Source organism: Meriones unguiculatus, chromosome 4 (genome assembly GCF_030254825.1).
Source record: "Meriones unguiculatus strain TT.TT164.6M chromosome 4, Bangor_MerUng_6.1, whole genome shotgun sequence".
In the NCBI taxonomy this organism is placed as follows: Eukaryota; Metazoa; Chordata; class Mammalia; order Rodentia; family Muridae; genus Meriones; species Meriones unguiculatus.
Window position 1 is genome coordinate 135,089,567 of NC_083352.1, and position 13,678 is coordinate 135,103,244.

The window sequence follows — 13,678 nt, forward strand, 5'->3', positions numbered from 1 at the left end:
ACCCTGATGGAACTCCTGGGGGAATAATCTCTAAGGGTTGTATGAGTCCAGGCTCCAGGACCCGCTCCCTGGAACTTTGGCACTAGCAATTGCCCACATTGAGCTTGTACCAGTTGGTTGGTTACTGTTTAGCTTACCCTCTACCGTCTGCCCTGCTGTGGTCCCTAAAGTAGCTGTCTACACTTGGAAGTTGCAGCTCTGTATCTGTGATCTACAACTCCAATTTTGCGATTGATCTAGAAGGAAGTGTTGATGTTTCAGTTTGTTCCTCTTTCTATTTGTTACTAATTTAGTGCTGAAATAGAACCTGGAATTCTGGCCCCAGCTCTTTTGTTCTTTGAAGTAAACCTAGCCTGGGGGGGGTTTGGGGGGGAACAGGAGTCCTGTAGAATCATGGAAATCCTTGTCTTTGATGGGTCAACTGTGTCTATGGTAACAGTATGTTTCTCCCCCATTCCCACCCTGCTCGTGCTGTGCAAATGCCACATCCTTTCCTGTGTTTTGTTTCTTCCTGTCCTCTCTGTTTAACAGGTGATTGCATCTGCCTACTGTGTGCTGGGTACTGTGTCCGAGGTGCAGACAGAGCAAAAGATGCAGGTCAAAGCTTGGCTTCGGGGAGTGTTTTCTTTCTCATGAATTCTTTAAGTTTAACAGAACAAGGAAAGAAAAAAGAAGCAAAGCGGGAATAGTTTGTCGGTTCCATTTTCTAACACCATATTTTTTTTTTAAAGTAAGAGCAGGGAGAACTGTCCTCAGCTTTGACTGTATAGAACTTAATACATGACATGATTAAATGAATGTTGAGAATGTATGTAAATGTGGGTGTTAGACGCTGTTGATGGCCTAAAAGTGTTTTTTCCCTGTCACCTTTAGTTGTTGAATTATTTAAAATAGTTCTTGTAGAGATTTTGCATATACATTTGTGTTTATAGGAATATGAATAGCTACTGCCACATCTTTTTAAAATAACCTGTTAAAATCAATTAAAATAATGGGTAGTGAATAGTGCATGGGACCATGAAGTGTCTTCACACAGTACTTAAGGGCGTTCTTCCCTGTTGGACAAGCTGGAGTGATGGAATGGATGCCTGTGGCACTTCCCAGAACCACATAATTATTACTGGTACACTCGTTATCAAAGCAGCATAAGTAGATTTATGCTGCATTAATGTAGAACTGTTTTTAGTTTTTGTTATTAGTATCTTTATATTGCATTTATTTATTAATTTATTTTTGTGGTGCTGGGAATTAAATTCAGGGGAGTCATTTGTATTACAGAACCTTTTATCTTCCCATTCATTGCAAATAAACACCAGTACAAACGTTAGCTGTGTAGAATTTGTTCTGGTTTTATCTAGATGAGGGAAATAGAATAGAATAAATGATGGCTAGAAACTCTTTATTGTCCCAGTGTTAAGCATTTCTTTCTTCTAGGAGACAGAAATGCTTTTCCAGTCTGGCATTAATCCTCTTGAGGCCCCCTCTGCAGAAGGACAGGAATCCTTATCTCTTCCACATTTATTTTTCAATAGCTGGAACCTGCATGAAGCATCTGACAGATCAGTGATTTACCAAAGGTCATTCCCAGAATTCATGGTAGTTAGAAGCTCAGCTCGTGGTCTCTCTTCATAGAGCACACAGTTCAACCTACTTGCTCTCCTGTATGAGAAATGCTCAGCTTGAACAGGTTCTTGGCAAGCATGGAACTAATCCCCAACCCTTGGCAAATGACATTTTCTCTCATTTTGAGAACCAACATTTTTAGACAGGGGTGCGAGTGTGAAAGAGGGAACAGAGGAATTTGGAGTTAGTTCTTTGAAGAAGAGCCTGGCAGTTGGGGCCAGCATCTCTAGGGAAATGGCTAACTTGGGGCTTGGAGTAAATATCTAGCATAAGGTGAAGTAAGCCTGGAGTCAGTGCTCTACACTCTTGGAGGTCTCAGGCATTTGCTAATAGAAATTTGCCCCTTTGAACATACAGAAGTGGTGTTTAAACTATCTTTTGGTCATACATTTAGTATTTACACAGGTAGAGTGCTTATTGTGTTTTAAATGTTATTTTAAAACAAAATTCATATCACTTTCAAATGATACCAGAATCTAAAATCATAGAGATTTGATGATATTTACTATCAACCTTGAAGAAAACACCAATATTCTCTCTTTAATTCTGGATAATTTTTATTTCTCCATGAATTTTTATATTCAACTTATCATGTAATTCTTTTAGTTTAATATGTTTTTGTAAGTTTTTCTTTGATCATTCTATTATAATCTCTTGCATAAAACCATGCAAGTACATTTCAATGTAATTAAACTATTTCTTGTATCCACAAGGCTCTAATTATTTGAAATTTCTTCCGGAGTGAATTATGATTATAATTATTAGTGGCACACTCTTTATCAAAGCAGCGTAAGTATGGTGCATTTTGATAACTAATGATTAAACATTAGAAATGCTATTGCAAGTGTGACATTTAACTAAGTGAAATTGGTTCACCATTCACAGGGCCTTTGGATGAAAGACCCAGAATAATCTGGAGTAAGCCATTTCAAGAAAATATATTGATGCTGTTGGAAGGAGACCTGCGTTAGCAGGGTCCTGAGGTTCTAAGTGTTGCTGGGTAATCAGCTGACAATCATATGGTAGTCTATTTTAGATCGTTTCTATTATCCTGTGTGCTGGTAGGCTGAGATGTGCTCCTTCAGTTTTGACGAAAACCAAGCATAGAAACCACCTGTCTTCAAAAAAAAAAAAAAAAAAAAAAAAAAAGCCCTTAATTCTGCACACTCTAGATGGCTCAAATGTTTTCGTAGTTATTTTTGGTTGTTTGTATTTTTAAATAATTTTAAATGTATTTAAAAATAAATGTATTTTGATCATATCTATCCCCTCCACTAACTCTTCCCAGAACCTCCAAACCCACTCAACTTCATGTTCTCTATTTTTCTGTGTTTTAAAGCCACTGAGTCCAATTTGTGTTGATGGACTACACTAGGCACAGGGCCTGCCCCAGAGTGTTATCAGTTTGTGAGTTGTCTTACAATTGAAGAAAATAACCTTACTCTTAGAGGAAAAATGAAATGCCAATAGCTACTTTGCTTGGAGGGTCTTTGTGCCCACTTCCTCCTTTCCTCCATCTTTGGCCTTTGTTTGGCTTGAGCCTGTGCAGTTCTTGTGCATGCTGTCACAGTCTCTGTGAGTTCATATGTGTACCTGCCCTGTATTGTCTGGAAAAAAGTTTCCTTGAAGTCATCCACCATATTGTCTGGCTCTTACAATCTTTCTGGCCCCTCTTTCACGTAGATTCCTGAGCCTTGAGGGGAAAGATGTGTTGTAGACTTTCCATTTAAGGCCAAGGACTCCACAAGTCTCATTTTCTGTAGGTTGACCAGTTGTGGGTCCTTGTGTTACTTACCATTACAGCAGGAAGAAACTTCTCTAATGAGGGTTGAATTGTACACTGATCTCTGTGTGTAACACTAAGTCATTATGATTCTTTGTTGTTGTTGTTATGTTTAGCAGTTCATACTAGTGGGTTTTTCTCCTAGGGACTGTGACATGTCTAGATACAGGTTCTTGGCCTCATTGACAGTGTCAACTGTGGGTACCAAATTATGGAGTGTGCCTTAAAAACCAGAAACAACAAAACCTAAAGTGGTTAGTTACTTTTGTAACATTCATGCCACTGTTACACCAGTGGGCATTTCTTGTCTGGCATGTTGTTTATTGTCCCTTAAAGGCTTCACAGCTTGGTGGAACTGCTGATTATTTTTCTCCTGTGATAAGAGGTATAGCACCTTCTACCATCATGACATCTAGCTAGTAGAGATGAAGCTTTCAGTTGAATACTGTCTTATTGTTCTATTCCTCAGAAGAGAGCCGTGACCACAGCCACTCTGATGAAAGAAAGCATTTCATTGGGGCTTACTTATAGTTTCAGAGGTTTAGTCTGTCACACTCATGGTGGGGAGCATGGCTCTACACAGGTAGACATGGTAGATGAGAGTTATGCATCTGGATCCATAGGCAGCAGAAAGAGAGAGTGACAGTGGGCCTAGCTTGGGACCTTGAAACCTCAAAGCCCAACTCAATTGACACACTTCCTCCAACAAGACCACAGGTCCTCCAACAGGGCCACACCCCCTTATTCCTCTCAAGCAGTGCCATTAACTAATGAACAAGCATTCAGATATATAAACCTGTAGAGGTCGTTCCTACTCAAACCACCACAAATACCAATTAAGTTTCTCAATGTTTTATGATTTCAAATATGTGGTTGTCAAGGGAAACAGGTTCTTACTGTCAAGTTCTGGAGGGTAAGCATTGTCATTATTCTGTAATATCTGGTGCTGGGTGGTCTTATGGGAGCTGGATCTTCTGGAAAATTTATTTTCAGCTTTTTGTGGAACTTTCACACCATTTTCCATGGTGATCATACCAGTTTGCACTCTAACAAAAGTGAATAAATATATCCCTTTTCTAGCATCTATTGTTGTCAATATTTTTTTGATTGTTTTTAAATCTTGGCTGTTATGAGTAGGATAAGATGAAATCTCTAAGTGGTTTTAGCTTGTATTTCCTTGGTGACTAAGAAGTGTTTTTCAGACACTTGTGTTTTATCTTCTTTGTTTAGTTCCACGCCCCATGTTTAAATTGGGTTATTTGGGTTATTTTTTGTTTGTTTGTTGTTTGATGTTTAGTTTGTTTGTTTGATGGTTGTATATTCTAGATAAATAACTGTTAAAGATTTTTCTCATTGTATAGGATGCCTCTTTAATGATGATGTTCTTTTTGTGCAGAATCTTTTACATTTCATATGATTCCATTTTTCAATTGTTGTTTAAGTCTGGGCTATTCAGATTATGTTCAGAAAGTCTTTTCCTGTGCCAGTGAGCCCATGCTTATTCTGTATTTTCTCCTCTGTCAGATTTAGGGAAGAGGTCTTATGTTGAGGTCCTGACCCATTTGGAGTTGGGTTTTGTGCAGGGTAAGAAATGTGATTTATTTTCATCCTTTTACATCCTGCCGTCTAGTTTGACTAGCATCATTTGCAGGAGCTCCTATCTTTTCTTGAGTGAGTATTTTTGACTACTTTATTAAAAACAAAAAACAAAACAACAACAAACAGAAAACTCAGGTGTCTATAGGTGCATGGACTTAGTCTATGTCCTCAGTTCCATTGTTTAAGATGTCTATTTTCATACAAGTCGCTTAAAAACAAACAAACTGTAGTTCTACAGTATAACTTAAAATCAGGACTTTTGATAACTCTAGAAGTTGTTTTTTCTTTTGGGATTGTTTTAGTGATCATAGGTTGTTTTTGTTTTGATTTTGTGTGTATATGTGTGTGCTCCAGAATGAAGTTGAGAATTACTTTTTTCAATTTCTGTGAGGAATTGTGTTGGAAATTTGATAGGGATTGTGTTCAATCTATGGGCTGCTTTTGGTGTATTTTCAAAATTTAATCCTATCAATCCATGAGTATGGGAGGTCACTTCATCTTCTGTCCTCTTATAAAGTTTTTATTGCATAAGTTTTACACTTCCTTAGATTTATTCCAAGATATTTAATTTTTAAGGCTATTGTCAATGGTATTGTTTTCTTTGATATTTTTGGTAAGTTTGTTGTTTGTACTAAGAAAGCTAATTTTGTGTGTGTGTGTGTGTGTGTGTGTATGTGTGTGTGTTAATTTTATATCGTGCAGCCTTGCTGAGTATATATTATCAGCCGTAAAAGTTTCCAGGTAGAGTTTTTAGGGTAGTTTGTGTTTGGAACCTATACTCTACAAATAAGGATATTTTGACTTTCTTATTCGTATGTTACTTGTTTCCTTCATGTGCCTTACTGCTCTAGCTAAGACTTTAGGTCCTATATTAAACCAGTAGGGAGAGAGTGGACATCTTAATCTTGTTCTTTTTTCTTTTTAAGTGGAAACTCTTTGTGTTTCAGTTTAAAATGAAGTTGTGTGTGGGTTGTTGTGAATTGCCTTTATTAGCTTGGATGTGTTCCTAGTATCTTTAGTTGTTTTTCAGGACTTATCATGAAAGGTGTCGCGATTTGTCCAAGGCCTTTTTTGCATCTTATGAGATCATGCAGTTTGTATCCTTGAGTCTATTTATGTGGTGAATTACATTTATTGATTTACATATGTTGAAACATCCCTGGATCTCTAAGATGAAGTCTACTCGATCATGATGGGTAATCTTTTTTATGTTTTCTTGAATTTAGTTTGCAAGTACTTTGTCTTTTGTTAGGTCTTTGTCTGGTTTTCTTATGGTAATAGTAGCTTCATATAAAGAATTTGATATTCTTTCAGTTTCTGTTTTACAAAACAATTTGAGGAGTTTTTTTTTTTTTTTTTTTTTTTTTAATAGAATTCTACATTGAATCCAACTGACCTGGGTTCTTTTTAATTGGTAGATTTTTAGTTAGTGCTTCTATCTCATTGGAAGTTAGGGTCTATTTAAATTATTATTTATTACTTTTATTGTTTTGACAGAAACTTTTATATAAAGAAGCTTGTTAAGTAGCTCAGACTGGTCCAGAATCCCTGCTCCTTCTACTTTAGCCTCCCAAGTGCTAGGATGTTATTGATAATTGAACCCAAGGCCCTGAGTGTGATAGATACATGCTTTTCCTTGGAGGTATATTCCTGTTGAGGGATGGACTTTAAGTGTGTTCTTACTCACTTTCTCTCTTCTTCTCTCTCCCCAGTCCCTCGTGTGTGTGTGTGTGTGTGTATGTGTGTGTGTGTGTATATGTGTGTGTTTTGAAAATTGTGGGATGCAGTATTGCTATTCTACTTAGAAAACAACAGGCTTTTTTTTTTTCTCAAAAAAGCCCCCTGACTTCTTTCTTCACTTCTAAAACAATACTGATAGTAATTTCTGTGTCATCAATGACATTTATTGTTTTCTGATACTAAGCTACTTATATGGGGGAACTAAGAGGAAGCCTTCCCTTGTTGTTGCTGGCTTAAAGTAAGCTAAGTCTGTCTTTAGTATGTCTGTGGTTCTGTTTGCCATGCTCCCAGGGGGCTCTGGTGCATCTACGTCCAGAGTATGTTGGCTCAGGCTAGATGCTTTCATCAGGTTGGCTGTGAAATATGTGTGAGACAGGGAAAGAAATGCTTGTCATGTGTTTTGGTTATGTAGGTTTGGCTTAGCCTGTGTTAGAACTCTCTTTGCATGATACCTTGAATGTTCTGGGAAAACTAGGGAATGTCCCTTTATAAAACAGAAGAGGAACAGTAGGAGAATAGCAAGCAAGAATGAAGAATGTCCAGGTTGTTGAGGCATGCAGGTGCCTCATACACAGCTGTTTACATGTAGGAGTCGAAGCTCTAGAAAATAATTTTTATATAATATCCCATGATTTGTATTTTCTATCTGTCTCAGTGCTTAACCAAATTCTAGTTTGAAGAAAACTGCTTTGGAGATATGATTTTCAATGACCCATATAATTTAATAGGCCAAAAGCTAATTAAGGCTTTGTGTCTTTTCTCTAATTCTTTAGGCCTATGCTGCCCAATTCTGTGAGGTTTTATTCCTTTTCATTACAGTTATTTGTTTGTTACCTATGTCACTAGAATTAGACATTAATGATGCTAAATTGGGAATTATCAGAAGACACCGACTAATCAGTATTCCATAAAAAAGTTGGTCTGTAATTTTAAAAACTCTGTTGTCATTGTCTGTGTCCTCATTTGATTCAGAGTTAATTGTGGTTTTCAGCCACAGACAGTGCTGCTTTTTAAATGCGTGGATTATAAACCTGCTGTACTTTGGCTTCAGTAGTAGTGTTTGGTTGTACTTGTTTCACCTGCCCATAGGTAGTGGTAGGGACAATAGTTTGGTTAAGGAGACGTGACATGATTTTGCCATTTCCTGCTTATTGATTTTTCTTTTGGAGGAAATAAAAAAGAACTGTTGATTTTATGCATATTTTAGTTTTTTTTTCTGAAAGTGGAACTAAAATGATAACAGTGATGATGATGATGATAATTTTTTAAAACGTAGACTTGTTGGTTTTTTGAAGTTTTGAGTTCTTTGTTTTAAGAAGGAAAAAAAGAAAAGTTCCCAAATTATGCACAAATGATATCATTATCATTAAAAAGTACTTATTACTTTTTATTTATTGCTTATTACTATTACTTATTATTAATTTTACATAGTTTTTATTTTCTCTCTTACTTTAGATTTATCATGGGAGTTTTCTTTTATTCTATGTTTATATCTTTAAATCTTGCATTTGGATTTCATTTTTGAGGCTTTGGTTTCTGCTTTTGTCTTATTTCCTTAGTTTTATATGATAGCATTTTATTTATGTTAGACCATTAGTGTAGGAATTAAGTATTTAAGGCTATACATTTTTCTTGGAGCACGACTTTTGCAGCATCTCATGTTTTAATATGTAATAGTGAAATCTGCTTAGATTTTATGTTTATAAATATTTGCAGAGTAAGAGCAAGAGAATGAATAAATTTCCATGAAGTTTGAATTTGCTTTGGGAGTTAACTATCAGTGATTGCTTTATTGTAGTATTATACTCTTTAATAGTCATGGCCCCACCCCAGTCTGTTCCTATTGTTTCTGTATCTAGACTCTATCAGATTAATAAACCCCACTCTCTGTTTCTGGTTTTGCTTCCTTGAGTGTGTTTGACTTGTCTCTTTTCCTTCCCTGAATTTTGATGTCTCTGGTGTGTGGCAGTATCATTGCAGATGACCTCTGCTTCTCTTTGAATGACAGCCTGATTGCTTATGGGGTTCATGACATTTTTGCTAAGTGTGGACATGCTCCATCCCTCCCCCCCCCCCGCCCCTAAAAGTTCTAGCTGAGAAGAAATCTTAGAACAGTCTAATCTTGGAGCCTTTGAATCAAACCTTGTATAATTTTTGTTTGTCTTTGCAACGTTTCCTAAGAGCAAATTACCATGATGTGTGTATAATGGTTGTGTGTCTTTGAGACGTTTTTCTAAGAGCAGATTACCAAGATGTGTGTATAGTGGTTGTTGCTGTCTCATTCTGATTCATGGTAAAACAATTGGAAATTTCCTTTGAATGGATATTGACTTTTTTTCTCCTCCAGTATTATTTATGTTCCACATTTTTATGTTCTATAATTCTGCTGAGCTAGGTAACTGTGAGATAGCCTTTGACAGTTTTGACTCTCTAGACAATCACTTAGTACTGGAACACAAATGATTTGAGTCCACATTGAAGTTTAAGAAGGCTGTAAAAACAACAGTGTTTTTGAAACTCACAGGAAAGCCCCTTAGTGCACATATGTTAAAATGTGATTTCTTAGTTTCTGAGCCTGTAGGAAACCAACAAAAATCTAATAAGAAGTAGGATAGGAGACTGTGAAAGACAAGCCCAAGATATCTTGCTGATTTGAAGAGGCAGCATAATTTTAAACAAATTCAAACCTTTGGATGCCTCTCTGGCTGGGATGAAAGCCCCAGGGTGACTTCTCTCTAGGCTTCCCCACACCTGGGGTCTGAGTTCTGCACCCCAGCCTATGTTACAATTCAGAGATGCTAAGAGGATTAGTTCAGAGTAAGTATGGCTCAAGAATCCAAGAAGGGTTGCTGCTTTTTTAGAATTTCTCTTGAAAAAAATACATTTTACAATACAGTTTGGGAATTTATGAAGGCCCAGGGCTTAGGAAAAGTTATTTTGTAGGAATCCCTCACCACCATTCCCCAGGCACAAGATTGACTGGATGTGACATCAGGGAAGAGTTGTTCAGTTTTATACATGTGTTGTATCCCTGTAGTTACAAGCTTTTGAAATCAAGGACTGGATTTCATGCTTCTTGATATAAGTAAATGTTTGTGGGTAAGTGTCTTGATAGTTAAGGGTGTAAGTCTCAAAAGCCAGATAAATCAGTATAGCTGTAATTAAATTTATATTAAATTAGTTTGGCAAGAAATCAAGACTCCAGGCACTTGTTTAAAAAAATAATAATCATATCAGCATTAGGGTTGGTGAATAGGGAATTGGTATTTTTCTCAATGAAAGTTCTGGGAAGACTTCTGAATTGATTAATTTTCATTGTTGAAAGCAAGCAGACTGGATATTAGTTGTATTATGTTTGATCCTGGAGTGAATAAAATTACCTTTTAGAATAAGAAAACTAATACCTTCCATTTATATAGCACCTTGCTTCCAAAGAGTTCAAAGCAGTTTCTAAAATCATCCCATTAATCTTTTTGGCTTTCATTCAGAGTGGCTAGCAGGGAGGCTGGTGAGTGTGTACATGTATGTGCACACATGAGCTTCTACACATGAACTTCCTCCCTTCCTTCCCTTTGGTTTTTATTCAGTGTATCTTAAACTACTTTTACAATTTAATCTTGGCTAGAATTTGACATTTTGTTAGCCTCATGTTTTAAAAAAATTTCACACTATTTTTAGAATATTAAACCACATTTATTCATGAATACCAAGTTTTTCCAGAAAAAAAGGAACAGCTTATGCTACACATGATCAGCAGACGATTAATCAAAAGTTGGTATCAGAAATGCCATGCAGATACGGGCTGCAGAAGCTTTCTCTTTAGACTTTTAAATTAGATTTTGATTTCTTAATAATTGCCTTTATGTTCATGCCCACCCTTGAGCAAGCATTTGCCTAGGAGATGAAAACACGAGTTGTGAAAAAGTTAAAATTTTCATAATTTAGGATTTATTTGTTCATTCATTCCCTCCTTCATCCATTCATCTCTCTATTGTCTGTATTTATTTTGAGGTAGTGTCTCTCTACAGAGCTGTGACTGTCCTGGACCTACCTTGCCATAGAGCCTAGAATAGCCTTTAATTCCTAGAGATGTGCACTCTCTTGCCCAAGGGCTAGGATTAAAGGGGGTGCCACCTCACCACTTCCAGCCAGCTTTTCCTTTTTTAAAAATATAATTATTTGTTTATTACAATTTATTCACTTTGTATCCTAGCTGTAGCCCCACCTTCATATCTTCCCAATCCCACCCTCTTTCTCACCCTCTTTTGCTCATCTCCTTCCATGCTCCTTTCTCAGTCCACTGATAGGGGAGGATCTCCTCATCTTTCCTCTGACCCTAGCCTATCAGGTCTCATCAGGACTGGCTGCATTGTCTTCCTCTGAGGCCTGCTGGTAAGGCTGTTCCCCCATTAGGGGGAGGTGATCAAAGAGCCTGCCACTGAGTTCATGTCAGAGACAGTTCCTGTTCCCCTTACTAGGGAACACACTTGGAGACTGAGCTGCCATGGGCTACCTCTGTGCAGGGATTCTAGGTTATTTCCATGAATGGCCCTTGGTTGGAGTATCAGTCTCAGAAATGACCTCTTTGCCCAGATATTTTAGTTCTGTTGCCCTCCTTGTGGAGCTCCAGACACTTCCAGATCTTTCTGTATCCCCCTTCTTTCATAAGATTCCCTGCATTCTGCCCAAAGTTTGGCTATGAGTCTCAGCATCTGCTTTAATACCTTGCTGGGTACAGTCTTTCAGAGGCCTTTTATGGTAGACTCCTGTCTTGTTCCTTGTTTTCACCTTCTTCCTATGTCCATCCCATTTGCCTTTCTGAATGAAGTTTAAGCATCTTACCTAGGGTCCTCCTTCTTGCTTAGCTTCTTTAGGAGTAGAGATTTTAGTATGATTATCCTATATTATATGTTTATATCCACTTAAAAATGAGTATATACCATATGTGTCTTTCTGTTTCTGGGATACCTCACTCAGGATAATCTTTTCTAGCTTTTACCATTTGCCTGCGAATTTCATGATTTCCTTGTTTTTAATTGCTGAATAGTATTCCATTGAGCAAATGTACTACAATTTCTGCATCCATTCCTCAGTTGAGGGACATCTGGGTTGTTTCCAAATTCTTGCTATTATGAATAAAACTGCTATGAACATGGTTGAGCAGATATCCTTGTTGTAAACTTGAGCATCTTTTGGATATATGCCTAGAAGTGGTATAGCTGGTTTTGAGGAAGCACTATTCCTAATTGTCTGAAAAAGCACCAGATTGATTTCCAAAGTGGTTGTACAGGTTTACATTCCCACCAGCAATGGAGGAGGGTTCCCCTTTCTTCACATCCTCTCCAGCATGTGTTGTCACCCAAATCTCCTTGGTTGTTAGTCATTGTTTTGCAAGAAGTTGCTTGTCTGGGTGTTCGCTTATGCTGCACGTGTCTTTTCCTTTAATTTATACTCATCTTGAGCCACTAGCACTTCTTTGACTTACTCTCACAGTAGCTGCATTTTGGCAATAAAGTGTCTCACAGCAAAACTGCACCATTTTAATCAAGGTTGTAGTAGAATCTCTAATGGACTTCCTGCTCAATTAAGGTAGAAACACCTGTGAAGATCTAGGAAAGTGATCTTATTTCTTATGGCACCGATTCTGATGTCTTTTTAGCCATGCTTTGCTTGCGTAGTGCAGGTGAGCTCTTCTTCATCACCAAAGAACAAAAGGATTTTGTTTCTGTGTTGTCTGTTGTGATTTCGGGCCAGTGTGCAAGTACCAAGAAGCCACATCTCTGCCCTTGACCATTGTGTTGCCCCATAGCAAGCCACTGTGGCTGTTTAGGGGAAATTCCTTTGCTGGGGTAGCCTCACTGTTATTATTTCTAAACACACCGAGCAGGAGCTTTAGGATTCGACCAGAGACATTCACACTATTATTTCATAGTGGTCTTTATTCTGTACGTGCGATAAGAGCTAGACAGTGTTCAATATAACCTTTCAGGCACTGATACCAGGATTATAAACCACACACATGTGGAAAGTGGAGACTTTATAAGGAAAGAGCTAAATCATCTTGCTTTATACTTCTTAACATTGCCTGCAGCAGAAGTGCTAACATTAAACGAGAGCCTGTAGATCAGTGGTTCTCAGCCTGTGGGTCACAACCCTTTTGCAGTTTGAATGACACTGATTCCATTGGGGTTATCTGATTCCATTGGAAAACAGAGGTATTTACATTACAGTTTATAACAGTAGGAAAATTACAGTTATAAAGTAGCAATAAAAATAATTTTATGGCTGGGGTCACCATATATGAGGTCATAGTCTTAGGAAGGATGATAATCACTGCTTTAGATTTATTTCATCAACATGAATCTTTGAAATAAAAAAAAAAAAACATTCTGTTGGTTCTATGTGAATTTCACATCATGCATTCCAATCTCCCTCTTCTCCTCCCTTCATACCTGCCCTCCCCCCTTGCAACCTATTTCCTACCTGAGGAGGAAAAAGATCTCATTGTGGAAATTGTGGTCTGTCACAATGTGTCCCACAATATACCCTTTTCCCCACACTTCTTTCCTTGAAATGTTCATTGTAATGACTCATTGGTCTGGCTTCTGCAACTCTAGCAATACTGGCACCTCACTGGGACCCCTTGTGGATATCCTATTGTTGTGCTTTGTCAAAGAGATCCTGTAGTTTTGGATCCCATATGACTGGCCCCTTCATGAGCTCCAGCAGTGTGTTGATGGGGTAGGTGTTGCAGTGGGCCAGTTTAAAGGCCTGGACCTGGGCCTGAGAGGTATCTGAGCTGGTTAGCCCACCCAGTCTCTTACTGTCTGCCCTTGGGGCTGGCTCACATGCAGCCCTTTCAGACAGGGCCAGCTCTACCCTGTTGCCCAGTCTAGGTGAAGGGCTCATCTCCTGAATGCTGCTATAGGTGAG

The 13,678-nt window shown here is 37.9% G+C and overlaps 1 protein-coding gene across 7 annotated transcripts in view; it reads left to right on the top strand.

Annotated features, from left to right (window-relative positions):
- Positions 1 to 13,678, top strand: part of Kif16b (kinesin family member 16B) — a 284,103-nt gene that overhangs the window by 82,600 nt on the left and 187,825 nt on the right. The gene's annotated exons all lie outside the window — the stretch shown is intronic.